Raw genomic sequence first — 13,975 nt, 5'->3', positions numbered from 1 at the left:
GGATTTTCTAACAGGAGCTACTGGATAACAATTACGAGCAGAAACTCGGGCTGACCTTTCCCCCTCCCTAGCCCAGGAATACTGGGTAAGTGTAGTGTCCAATGACTACCCCAACAAAGGAAAGAAAGAATTTGCATTTATGTAGCACTTTTCATAACCTCAGGATGCCCCAAAGTACTCTATAGCCAATGAAGCACTTTTCAAGTATAGTTACTGCTATACTGTAAAACCTTCATGTTCTTCCCAAAATGTGATGCCCAGACTTGGACACAATGCTCGAATTGGGGCCGAACCAGTGACTTGTACAGGTTTAGCAGAGCATCTGGACTGTTGTACACTATGCTTCTATTTATAAAGCACAGAATCCCATTTGCTTTATTAACTGCTTTGGTTAACCTGTTCTGCTACCTTCAAAGATTTGTGTACAAACACGCTCAGGTTCTTGCGCTCCTTTTAAAATTGTACCATTTAGCTTGTCTTGTCTCTCCTCATTCTTTTAGGCAAAATGTAACACCTCACACTTTTCTACATTGAATTTCATCTGCCATGTGTCCACCCATTCCACCAGCCTGTCTATGTCATCTTGAAGTCTATTACTATCTTCCTCACTGTTTTACTAGGCTTCCAAGATTCAAGTCAACTGCAAATTTCAAAATTGTACCCAAGTCTAAGTCATTAATACGTGTCAAAAACAACAGTGGTCCCAGTAATGAACCCTGGGAACACCACTGTATACCTTCTTCCAGTCCAAAAAATAGCCATTTGCCACAACTCTCTTTCATCTCTTAGCCAATTTTCTGTCCATGCTACGACTGCCTCTTTTATCCCATGGGCTTCAATTTTGCAGCAAGTCCAATATATGGTACTTTATCAAATGCCTTTAAAAGACCATATACACAACATCAACTGCTCTGTCCTCATCCATCCTCTCTGTTACCTCATGATAAACTCAATCAAATTAGTATGGCTTTTCTTTATCAGTTCATGCTTGTCTGAGTGGCTGTTAATTTTCTCCAAGATTATTGTTTCTAAATGCTTCTCCACCGGGGTTGTTAAACTGACTGGCCTGTAGTTGTTGGGTTTATCCTGTTGCCCTTTTTTTGAACAAGGGTGTAACACTTAGAATCCTCTAGTCTTCTCGCACCACCTTGTATATGAATTAGGAGCAGGAGTAGGCCACTCGGCCCCTCGTGCTTGTTCCGTCATTCAACAAGATCATGACATATCTGATCTGATTCCCACCTACTCCTGATAACCTTTCATACATACATATGGATTAGGAGCAGGAGTAGGCCACTCGTCCCCTCTAAGGAGGATTGGAAGATTGTGGTCAGTACTTCTGCAGTTTCTGCATTTTCTACCCTTACTTCCCTCAGCAACCTAGGATGCCAGTGACAGCAAGATCTGAACAGAATTCCAGTCACCTAAATGAGCCAATTATTGGTTAATCTACAAACTTTCCCCGCCTGTGGGGAACTGTCTGACACCTGCTTAATATTTCTTGAATTCTTCTGACTGCACAATTGAATATGGTTAATAGGTGGGAAAATATATTTTTGCCAATAATATATCAACTGTTTCCTCAACACAAAAACAAAATAATGGAAACATCAGATGGCATGATTGCAAGGAATAATAAGACTAAGGATCTCTTCACTATTTGCCCAGTGCCTTGTTCGCAATTTGGTATGGAATTCTGCTCAGATCTTGCTTGTAGTTGCTGCTATGTCAAAAAAGAACCAAGAATCTCCTTAATTGTAACTCATAGAATAGAATCATAGAATGGTTATCGCACAGAAGGAGGCCACTTGGTTCATTGCGTCCGTGCCATCTCTCTGCAAGCGCAAACTCGCCTAGTCCCACTCCCCCTCATTTTCCCCGTAGCCCTGCAATTCTTTTTAACTTTAAGTAATTATCTAATTCTCTTTTGAAAGCCATGATTGAATCTGCCTTGAACACATTCTCAGACCGTGCATTCTGGATACTAATCATGCGCTGCGTAAAAAAGGTTTTTCCTCTTGTCGCTGTTGCTTCTTTTGCCAATCACCTTAAATCAGTGTCCTCTGGTTCTCGATCCTTTGCCAATGGGAACAGTTTCTCCCTATCTAACTCTGTTCAGATCCCTTAAGATTTCAAACCCCTCTATTCAATCTCCTCAATCTTCCAAGGAAAACAGCTCCAGCTTCTCCAACCTATCCACGTAACTGAAGTTCCTTCTCCCTGGAACCATTCTCATGAAGATTTTAGCACCCTTTCTAATGCATTTACATCCTTTCTAAACTGTGGCGCCCAGAATTGGATTCAGTACTCCAGTTGAGGCCGAACCAGTGTTTAATACAGGTTTGTCATAACTTCCTTGCTTTTATACTCTATGCCCCTATTTATAAAGCCCAGGATCCCATTTGCTTTATTAATCACTTTCTCAACCTGCCTGCAACCTTCAATGATTTGTGCACATATATCTCCAGGTCCTTCTGTTGGTGCACCTGCTTTAGAATTGTACCTTTGTTTTATATTGCCCATCCTCGTTCTTCCTACCAAAATGAATCACTTCACACTTCCCTGCATTAAGTTTCATCTGCCATTTATCCACCCATTCCACCAGCCTGTCTAAGTCCCCTTGAAGTCTATCACTATCCTCCTCACAGTTCACAATACTTCCAAGTCATCCACAAATTTTGAAATTGTGTCCTGTATACCAATGTCTAGCTCATTAATATAGATCAACAAAAGCAGTAGTCCTAACACCGTCCCCTGGGAAACCCCAGTCTATTGCCTGGATTTTAAGCGCTTTGGCCAGAAGCAGCAGCTGGCGAAAAAATGGCGGCCCGCGCCACAGAGCCGCTGCGAACTACCACGCGGCGGCTCATTTAAATACCCGGGTCGGCCCACCAGTGCCGCAGAGGAGGGCAGGCTGTCCGACGCCGGAAATGGCGTCAGCTGCCTGTACACAGGCGCTGGTACCATTTTTAAAGGGCAGCCAGCCCTGCCAGTAAATTTAAATTTTTAAAGAGATGCCCTCCCAAAATGTACAGAATAAAGTTCTAACGCCCCTTTCCCACCCCCCCCAATAACAATTAAATTAAGTATCTGCCCTTGCCCCACAAAACACCTACCTTTCCTTCCTGCCCGCCACCCACCCCCCCGCCCCCACACTGCAAAACTGTAGAATGTTCACAATTCACCCCTTCCCACCATTCCATACACTGCTGATGATTATTTGACCCGTCCCCTCCGCACTAAAAATATTAACTCCCCCCACCCCTCCCCACCAGTGTCACGCCTGCTTTCCCCAGACGATGAATTGAAGGCCTGAAGATCGCGGTGGGCTTATAAGATCCCAGGTAAGTGCATATTAATTTATTGCTTTTATTAATTTGCATATGATAATGCGGGTCCCGCCACCCAGGGGTGGGCCGCCATGGAGCCTCGTTGCTGCCAAGAAGATGGGGCCCGGCCCTCTCCGTGGCGGTCCTCTGCCGAAACGATTTTCCAGCCCCCCTGCCACAGAGCCCGACGTTGGAGCTTGTTAAAATCCAGCCCGATATCGTCCCCCCATTCGAAAAACAACCATTCAACACTACTCTCTGATTGAACTCGATTGAATTCCATGTTAAATTTCACCCTGACTCCATTTTTAAAAAATCTAAACATGTTCTTTCTTGGTGTTCCAACAAGCTTTACCATACATTGTCCTCATTACAAGTTCTCAAATGGCTGTGGTATGTGAAAATGTAATACTTACCTGGAGTTAGTGAAAATTGGTGAGCAGGTCATCCCTGATTGCGATAGTATACCTTCTAAAGTTGGCTCACAAGTAACACCGGATTAGGGCTGGATCATCAACAGCCTAAGCTCCTTATTTTTGTTTAGTGATTGCAGTCTCTCAGGCTGTTTCCCCAATCCTCCTCACTCAGGCACCCTAGATTCTATTATTGTTTTCCTTGCTATCCCAGTTTGGGATCTGTAAACTCATATTCCATGTTGAGGATGAAAAGACAATTGGGAAAAAGATTTTAGAGGCTGCTAAATAGGATCAGGATTAAATTTATCAGAGGAATTTTATCAGCAGTCTGTCTATTGCTTTTCTGTCAACTCAGCTATTGTATTGGAAATGGAAGGATTGTGGGATTCCATCCTTATTTATGAACATCAGGTGCATGAGTAATATTTTACTTGTTTAAGAAGAAGCTGAATGAGTGATGGATGGAACCTTTGATCTCACCCATCAATCTTCAACCAACCATTCCTCAATTTGGAAAGACAGTACACATCCATGTGTCCATTAGTGGGTAAATAATTTACAAATGCAAAGCCTTTTAATGCCATCATCTTTCACAGGCAGAAGAAAAACAAAATCTGGTTTTCAGTCCAGTGAAGCAATACCTGCCTTGCTTCAGGATACATGTTCAATGAATTTTCTGTTTGGACTCAATTTGGCATTAACACAAGACAGACAGGATAATGTGATTACTGCCTGCACCCTGTTACAGGGAGCTACATATCGGGGTAATTTTGCTCCATAAAACCTATGGTAGACACAAGAATTTTACTGCTCATTCAATACAGTCTGTGAGAAATGCACGTAACCCATTTAAAATTAAATTTGGATATGGGTGATCAAATTTATTAAATTTTATTCTTAACATGGTAGATTCAATCATCAATGATGAGGTTTGGATTTGTTGCTGTTTGGCAGTTACAGTGGACAGATGCTGCTGGATTGCACCAAAATACTATCTATAGATGATGGTAAAAGGAATAAAGGAGCCACACATGCTAGAAACATTAAATAGCTCCTCCCAAAGACACAGAAAAATCGCAGCTGTCCTTATGTTTGATGCATTCCAAGGGTACAAAGAGGTCACATTGCTTGGTAAGGGGCCAATGTAACCATACTTTTGCACTTCCATTTGACTGATAATTGTATTTCTCTACTGCTCTTACTGAGTGGAAGTCTTCAAAGTACCTACAACATTTCTATGAAATTCAATGACACTACACTCATTTTCAGGCATAAAATAAATGCCTAAACATCCAATATGGTGAGTAGGGTACATGGGCTCCTTTTGCACCATAGGTGTGCTGCCCACTATATTTGTAAAGGCAGAAAAAGAGTAGCCAGAGCATGCATCTGAGACAGAAGATGCCTCAATTACATGTGCAAGTAGGAGATCTAGGGCAGGATTTAGCATTTTGGTTTGGGACCCTGAAGTCTGGATCAAATGCAAGATCTGACCTTGTACCGTGTTGGGAGCAGTAACCTGATTTTTCCTGGACTGGCTTATTAGTGGCCAGAGCTTGTGCTCGTCGTCCAATTAAGGAAAGTAGATGGGCTCACAAAGCTGGAGGGCCAATAGGAGGGCCATTTCAGGTAAGGGAGAGAGAGGGTGTCTATCTATCAGCACTTTTAACATATTTGAAACAAAAAATGGCCATACTTGCCAGACCATTGAGGAGGGGAAACTCCTCCACAGGGTGGCCTGGGGCTGGAACTATGACCAGGTAGGTATGGCACCTGCAGGAGGATTGTGGGGGTGGTTTCAAAGAGACTCTGGAGCGTTGGCCCTTGGTCTGCCACTGGGAGACCACCTCCAGACATCTGCCATGCTCCCAACACCCCGGGGGGCCCTCAGGTCGACTGGAAAATTCCTTTCAGCCTCTGATCGATGGTCTTAATTGGTCTTTTAATTGACTTTTAATTGAAGGTAGCCATTCATCACCCAATACGGCCTTCATGAAAATGGGTGGGAGTCAGGATCCTGGTGGGCAACCAGCACAACGGCCAGTCGGGAAATTCCATGCCTGCTCTTTTCCATTCCTGCTCCCATATCAGCACCAAAATCCTGCCCCTGATGTCTGTTTAAGGTCATCACGCAGCTCAACCAGTGGTTTTTAAAGAGACCACTGGCAGCCTCTACCAAAAAGTTACATTGAAAAAAAGCTCACCTGATTATGGAGCCAAAGACCATTGCTGACCTCCATTTGGCCCTCTCCCTGATTTTCAATTGCTTCCTCTTTCCATCATAGTCAGCCCCCTCCCAATGGTTTTCTCCTCTCCCGGCAATCCTCTCCCCAATTGCATCCTGCTCCTTAGGACAAAACTGCCAGTCACTGCCAGTGATGCAGCATCCAGAAATTGAAATCATCTTTGCTGGTGAGCTGCCAGGCAATGCTCAGTAGGTATCTACAGCTCGTTGGTCTGCTGTAAATGAGACCCAATGGCCAATGTTGGATGTGCCTTTGACCTACTCACTCGGGGATTGCTCCCTGCCTCAAATTTACACAAGTCATCACCTCTATTTCTCTGCTGCTCAGCACTGAGTGAAAGTCTTCAAAAAAACTTGAGCAATTCTTCCATTTGTGCTAAGCCAAACAGTGTTTGTATTTTTTTTTCCAAACTGAAACTTTTAGTAAGTTCAACATTTACTTTGGTTTTAGCATGTTGGTGATGAATCATGGGAAACCTAAATGCTAAAAATTGCAGCATTCCACGAAAACCCCATTAATATATGTATCATTACCACAAGTTTCCGTATTAATATTTATTTTGCTGGGAATAAATAATTCTGTCTTAGCTGGTAAATGTGGCTCTTAGCACTTTGCTTATCCTGTGAGAATTATGTTTATGAATGAGAGCAATCTAATTATACTTCTTGTTTATATGATTCTCCTTGTTGTATATATGGAACCATAAAAGAAAGATTTTGCACTGTGAATCAAGACTGTGCTAAGCCTGTTGTGCATCTGTTCTTGCTCAAGGAACACCAATTGAACTTGCACAGACTATTACAGAAAATGAATAACCTCTAGAAGTAATAATCCCACACATGTGTTGCATAATAACTTCCTTCTTGCTTACTTTTAGGAAGAAAGAATTGAACTCTTTTAAGGAACTTATGATTGTACCTTTATTTCCAATGTATCAAAAAATAAAGCATGCTGTGAATTGGATTATCAAAGAAGCAGAATTTCAGGATAATGTCAATCTACCTATTTTAAACAGATTAATATCTTTATCCAGAGAAAGGAATTTCATACAAACACCTTAAGTATTCAGATACTAATATGTGAACAGCCAAATTTTCAGGCAATAGTGTTTTAATTCTGGCTCTAACTCTGGCCTCTTGAACATTCCCGATTTTAATTCTCAACCATTGGTGGCTATGCCTTCAGCTGCCAAGGCCCTAAGCTTTGGAATTCCGTCCTTCAACCTCTCCCCCTCTCTATCTCTTTTTCTCCCTTTAAGATGCACCTTAAACCCTACCACTTTGATCAAGCTTTTGGTCATTTGCCCTAATCTCCCCTTATGTGGCTTGGTGTCAATATTTTTTTTATAACACTTCTATGAAACGCCTGAGGATGTTTTGTTGCATTAAAGGACCTAAATAAATACGTCTTTTTTTATGAACCATACTGAGCTGAAAGTTTAGTCATTGAGGAAAAGGTAGAGACGAGGGTATGTAACCCATGTCTCTAAAATTCTGGGTGGATCAAACATGTAGGAAAAAGCAGACAATTTAATTCTATTGCCTGTGTCGCACTCGAAGGCACAAGTTGAAAATTAACAAAGTGATACGCCTCAAGCAAGAGCTGAGAATTGGAAGATTCTTTTCTCACAAAACATTGGAACTGACTCTCAGTAAAAGCAATTAATGTTGTGTCAATTGTTCAAGAAGTTCCTGATAAATATCTGATATAGACTGTGTTTGCAGGTTCTAAGAATAAGTACAGGCAGAGATATCAAACAGTCCAGAGAACACAATGACTGCTATGCTGCTGAGACCAAGAAACTGACAAAACTGAAACAAAAATAATATGGTTGAGTAGTGGAGATGTGAGGGATTCATAGATATTCTGGAAATTTGCATAGCTACCCCTGTAGACCAGAGTATTTATGGAAACCTTTCCTTCAGACAATGAACTGGGTGTGATAGAATCCATAATAAGGTAGACTGTTCATGGTCTGGGAAAAATCAGGCTTGTTGGTGTGAATGATCTCTTCAGGTTTCCTGCTTTCTTAAGAATATAACCAAAATCTGTTGACTGAAGATGGTTAGGAAATTAAACTCATTCAAAATTCAGCTTACAAAAATCCCACAGCAGAAGTATCTCAATGATATGAATAATTTTTGACTTTATCACCCTAAAGGTGCAAGATGTGCTTCCAGCACTGATTCATTCCCGATGGATGATGAGATTCTCCAGTCTCCACTTGGTCAAGCAAGAGGACACACAGCGAACAGAGCTTCACAATATCTGGGATAAGTTATCCTTTTGTTGTGGAATTATAACTGCAAAGATTATTCAAAGGAACTTTAAATTTCAGTTTGGAGTATCCCAAATTCTTAGGGCGGAATTTAATGAAGCCTGGAAAAGGGCACCATTCCCATTCAGCACGTGGGTGGCCATTTTGCATTGTGTAGGCATGGTTCTCCTCCAATCACATGGCTGGGGTGAGCAGCGAGTTGGTGCTTACAGTGCCAGATGACTGTGGAGCAGGTTCTGGCACCATATTTAAAGGAGTCACTGGCAGCTTTCAGTGTATTGCTAAAAACATTGCTAAGCTCAGTAATGAAATCCCCAGCCCGCCTAAGAAGGATAACAAAGGACGCCCGAGGCAAGGCACAGTGTGGCCCCAAGGTTCTGTGATGCCTCCCTGCTGATTCTGCTCCAGGTTACAAGGGAAAGGCGGAAGATACTCTTCCCCAGCGATGGCAAGAGGTCTTCCCACCTGCCAAGCAGGCCTGGGTGGAGATCACAGAGGAGGTCAGCAGCCATGGGGTCATCCAAGGCAACTGGGTGCGTTGCATGAAGAGGGTCAATGACCCCCTACATTCGGGCAAGTTGTGTGCTCCATAACTCTCACCTTTTTGGGGATTGCTTGTGACTACGCGGGAGGGTGTGAGACATGGGGAAGGTAACACTACAACAGTGATGGTTGAGGGGCTAGGGTTTCACCTCATCCTGACAGATGCATAACTGCATCTCAGCCACAGGCCACCTTCCTTCATAGTTCACCAGCCTTAACTCCGCTGACAGCGTGTGTCAACATGAGATACATCAGATTCCCAGTAGGGGATGAGGGGCTGACATTAGGGGATCTGTCATATTGATCTCTCTGCCATGCTCTATTATCTCCATCCTTCCTCTTGCAGAACAAGAGGGGCCAAAATAGGAGGGAGACGGCCTAGACTGGCAGAGAACTCCCACATCTGCGTCTACTCATCTCCGCGGAGGAACAGGCATTGGAGCTAGCAGGCACCCAGGGCGGCCATGCTATTTCTGATGGGGAGACTGGAGTCCCTGCGAAAGAAAGTGAAGCGTGGGTCTGAACAGTATCCTCATTAATGTTGGAGGCACACATCACACATGGTTGGCATGACGTGATCTGTATAGCCTGACCCATACATGTTTGTGTTCTCTCATGCAGGTCAGCGTCCACAGAAGACTGCAGCTACAGGGGGACAGTTGTCAACCTCCAAAGAAGAGGAGGACCACTCAGAGGATGCACCATCCCATGACTCTCCTGCACCTTCCACCAGCACAGATACTTTCACCTTGGTGGATACCTGTTTGGCTTTAGATTCAGGGTCACAGGCTGGTGAGAGCACCATACGCACGCCCAAGCAGCTGGATGAGGCTGAAACAGTCAAGGCCCCCGACAGTCAGAGGACTGTGGGTGGCCAGGCCCATGCTGAGCCCAAGGATAATGACGAGATTCTGGTGTCGACAGCACAGGGCATGCTGGAGTTTCAAAGAGCAGTAAGGCAATATATGGTGGGTGAGATGCCAGAGGCCATACACAGCCATGAGCAGAGGATGGAGGGGTCCTCTGCTCACAGGCATATGAGTGCATGGCTTCCTCCATCAAGAGGTTGGCGACCCTCATGCACAGCCAGATCCCACAGATCCGCACTGACCTGTACACCATCACCTTGGCCATGAGCTCAACGCAGCAGTGGCAGGGCAAGAGAAGGACCAGGAGCCCAGTTGATTCTGCAGCTCCTGCTTCTTCTCTGGTGAACAGCGATGCTCAAGTGAGTCTTCAAAGGGAGGAGGAGAGGCTGCCATCCACATTTGGAGGCTCTCAGGGCACTCCAAATGTAGACATTGGCTCCTCTGCCCCTCTGCAAGTGAGGCCAGCTCCAGCAGTCATGACGCCTGAGGAGAGTCCTGCACCAGTCCAGGGCACCCTCTGGCAACCGGAGCCTTCCAGGCCTCAGGCAGCCAAAGGACTGTCACCAAAGTCATCCCAGGCCAAAGGGCAGCATGATCAGCAGCCTGCCTCCAGTCCAGCTGCTGTCGCAGGGGTCACACCTTGTAAAGCACTTGTAAACGTATTGAGAAGATCACCTAGATGCACTTTGTGTCTCACAGGTGTAGCTAATATGTTTCAGTTATTAATTAAAGTTCCTTTTTCCAAATCATTAATCATAATTGTCTGAAAGCCATGTGCCATTGTACCTTAATTGTGAGTTGCTCACTTCCCCCTTACAGCAATGCCAATGTGACCACAGCCCTCATTTAACATGCCAATGAGAGGAGAACCCTTATTAACGTGTGGTCTCCCAGGGGCACTCGCCCACATTGCAGCCACTTGCAAGACAGGGGAAACAAAAAGAAAGGAATCAACAGAGTTCATGCATTAAGGTGAGCCTTTATTTGACTCTCTGTGAATGGACATCAGGGTGGCTGGAACCAAGTTATTATGAGATTGTCTCTTGCCTCCTTTGCACGTTGTTCAACCCATCTGGCCTCCTGCGCAGTGTCTTCATCATTTATCGCTGCTTGCCCCTCTCCCTCCTCTGCATCCTCCTCATCGGTGGATGAGTGTCACTCAGACATCTCCTTTTCTTGTAAGGCCTCCCCCCTTTGCAGCGCTGAATTGTGTAAAGCACAGCAGACCACCACGATACATGATACCCTCACTGGGGAATACTGCAGGGCTTCACCAGACTGCTGGAGGCAGCAGGAGCTCATCTTCAGCAGGCCAATGGCCAGCTTGATGGTCGCTCGGGTGGCACCATGGCAATTGTTGTTCCTCTCCTCTGCTGCATTGCGAGGGTTCCTCACAGGTGTCAGCAGCCATGTCTTCAATGAGTAGTCCTTGTCCCCAAGAAACTGTCCCTGAAGGCAAACGGGGGGCCTGAAAAGCTGTGGCATCTGTGATTGTTAAAGTCTGTAGGAGTTGTGACTGCTTCCTGGGAAGCAGACACAACGCTCACAGAAAATGCTTTCGGTGGTCGCAGACCAGTTGAACATTGGTTGAGTGGAAACCCTTCCTGTTGATGAAGGTGGATGGCTGGTCCGTTGGAGCCTTAATGGCCACAAGCGTGCAATCTGTCACATCTTGCATCCAGTGATGGCCTCGCAGCCTCATGGTCAGTGTCTGTCTCGTAGCGAACGTAGACACTGGCCCTCTTGAACACCTCCTTGATGCGGTGGTGGGCTGCTGCCTGAGAAACCCCCATATGTCCTGAGTGGATCGTAGAAGTTTAGTGCAAAGGTAATCTTCAGGGCCACTGGCATAGGGTGACCCCCCGATCCCACGGGTTGCAATTTGTCTTGCAGCAGGGCACATAAGCCAGTGACGGCCTCCCTGGTGAGCAGTCGTCTTCACTGCCAGTGGTGCTCGGACATTTGGAGGTAGCTGCTCCGAATCCGGTACACTCTGTGGCGCTTTTGGCTCCTTCTCATTCATCAAGGCCGTCTGCTGTTGCTTTCGTCGTGGAGCTTCATGGACAGCCCAGCAGCCTCTTGTCTCTCTCTCCATTTGAGGTGCTGCATCACGCCACAGGCGTCCAGAAATAGAAGGCTGGATTTTATATGCTGCCGCTGGCGGGAGTGATGACGGGTGTGCAAAATAGCAGTGGTCCCACGTATGACATCAGAAGCTGTGCCGCCACGATAATGCTGCCATTTTGCATAACGGAGATGGCCGTCCCCCTAAATCACGTAGTGGGGGTGAAAATGGAGACACTGCTCCTGATGTTGAAGCAAGTGCTGGCAGTATCTTTAGAAGGCTGCAAGTCCTGCATACAGTCTCTCCAAGCATTGAGCAGCAGTGTATTAAAGCAATATCTCTGTGTTTTGAATTAAATCTCTCAATCAACAAGCAAGCTGCCGGGCAACCATGTCAGAGGTCAGAGCAAGAGTAGCCCCACGGTTCAGCCCTGCTGATTCTCCTCCAGGCGACAAGGGAAAGGTGGGAGGCTCTTTTCCCCAGAAATGGCAAGATGTGGTCCTCCCGCCTGACCACGCAAGCCTGATGGAGATCGCAGAGGAGGTCAATAGGCGTGGGGCCACCCGTCATAACTGGGTCCAGTGCAGGAAGAGGGTCTCCTGCACTCAGCCAAGATAAGTGGCATGTTTTGAAATTGCTTGGTGTGATCTGGTTGTCCACAAATGTCCTGCCCCATGAGTGCCAGAGCCATTCCAAGGACAGCAAATTGATGGCAGATGACTGACTGCAGATGTGAAACAGGTTTCCCTCATTTCTACTTCAGCCCAAGTGAGACAGATGACAGGTTGAGTCAGTATGAGAGATGAGACAACCCCCAGGTGTTGATGAGTGACCCATGTTAGTATTGCCATGATGTTGAGATGTTTGGAAATATTCAATATTTGCATTCTTGCTCTTTCAGAAGAGGGCCCACAACAGGAGGGAGGTGGCCTTAAACTCAGGTCGCACTCGAACTAGCCAGGAGACAAGGTGGATGTGCCATCACAGAGGTGGAGCCGGAGGTCCCAGCTGAAGAGAATAATTATTGCCAATCAGAGCAAGATACTAAATTCATGTTGAGTGAGATATGCCATGCTGTCCTTAAGGGGAAATCTGTACCCTAACCCAGAAATGTTTGTTGTTTAAATGTTACCTTGCAGGTCGCCGCTTGCATGTGACTGCAGACAGTGAGAGACTGAGGACGAGGAGCACTCAGAGGATGCATCGTCACATGACTCTCCTGCACCTTCCACCAGAGCAGATCTTTTCATCTTGGTGGGGTTCTGCTCGATGTTAGAATCAGGGTCATAAGCTGGAAAGAGCACAGCACACGTGCCCGAGCAGCTAGCTGAGGCTGAAGCAGCTGAGGCTCTGACATTTGGAGGACTGTGGGTAACTAGGCCCATGCTGAGCAGCAGGATGATGAGCCTCTGGTATCGACAGCACAGGGCATGCTTGAGCAGAAGGAGAGGTAAGGCAACATCTGGCAGAGATGCCAGAGGCCATGAGTAGACGTTGGGGGTGTCGATCCATGCCATGACTGCTGCCATGTCACAGGCATATGAGCACATGGCTTCATCCATCGAGAGGTTGGTGACCCTCTTGGAAAGACACTTTCCACAAATGAGCCATGACCTGGAAACCCTTGTCTTGGCCATGGGGTCCACTCAGCAGTGGCAGGGCGAGAGAAGGACCAGGAGCCTGAAGAGTTTTCCTGCTCCTGGTCCTTCTCTGGTGAGCAGGGACTTTTCAACGAGCCTCAGATGGGATGAGGAGAAGATGCACTCCACATCTGGGGTCTCCCCTCAAGACATTTCAAGTGTGAACACCAGCTCCTCAGCCGCTCTGCCAGTGAGTCCAGCTCCAGCAACCGTGACACCTGAGGACAGTCCTGCACCTACAGGCACCCAAAGGAGCATCCAGATCAGCAGTCTGCCTTTAGTCCAGCTGTTAGCGCAGGGGTCACACCACTCAGGAGCACCCACAAACATATTTTAAAACCACCTGTACGCACGAGTATTCACAAGTGACACAGATATGTCATGTTAACTTTAATTAAATGTTATTGAGTGCCAATCAGCCTTCCTTGTTTGAAAAGCACATTCCAACATGCCTTAATGGGCGGCACAGTGGCGCAGTGGTTAGCACCGCAGCCTCACAGCTCCAGCAACCCGGGTTCAATTCTGGGTACTGCCTGTGTGGAGTTTGCAAGTTCTCCCTGTGTCTGTGTGGGTTTCCTCCCACATGGCA

Source organism: Heterodontus francisci, chromosome 6 (assembly GCF_036365525.1).
Source record: "Heterodontus francisci isolate sHetFra1 chromosome 6, sHetFra1.hap1, whole genome shotgun sequence".
Taxonomy (NCBI): Eukaryota; Metazoa; Chordata; class Chondrichthyes; order Heterodontiformes; family Heterodontidae; genus Heterodontus; species Heterodontus francisci.
The sequence above is the reverse complement of the archived record's forward strand: the minus strand, read 5'-3'. Positions refer to the sequence as shown.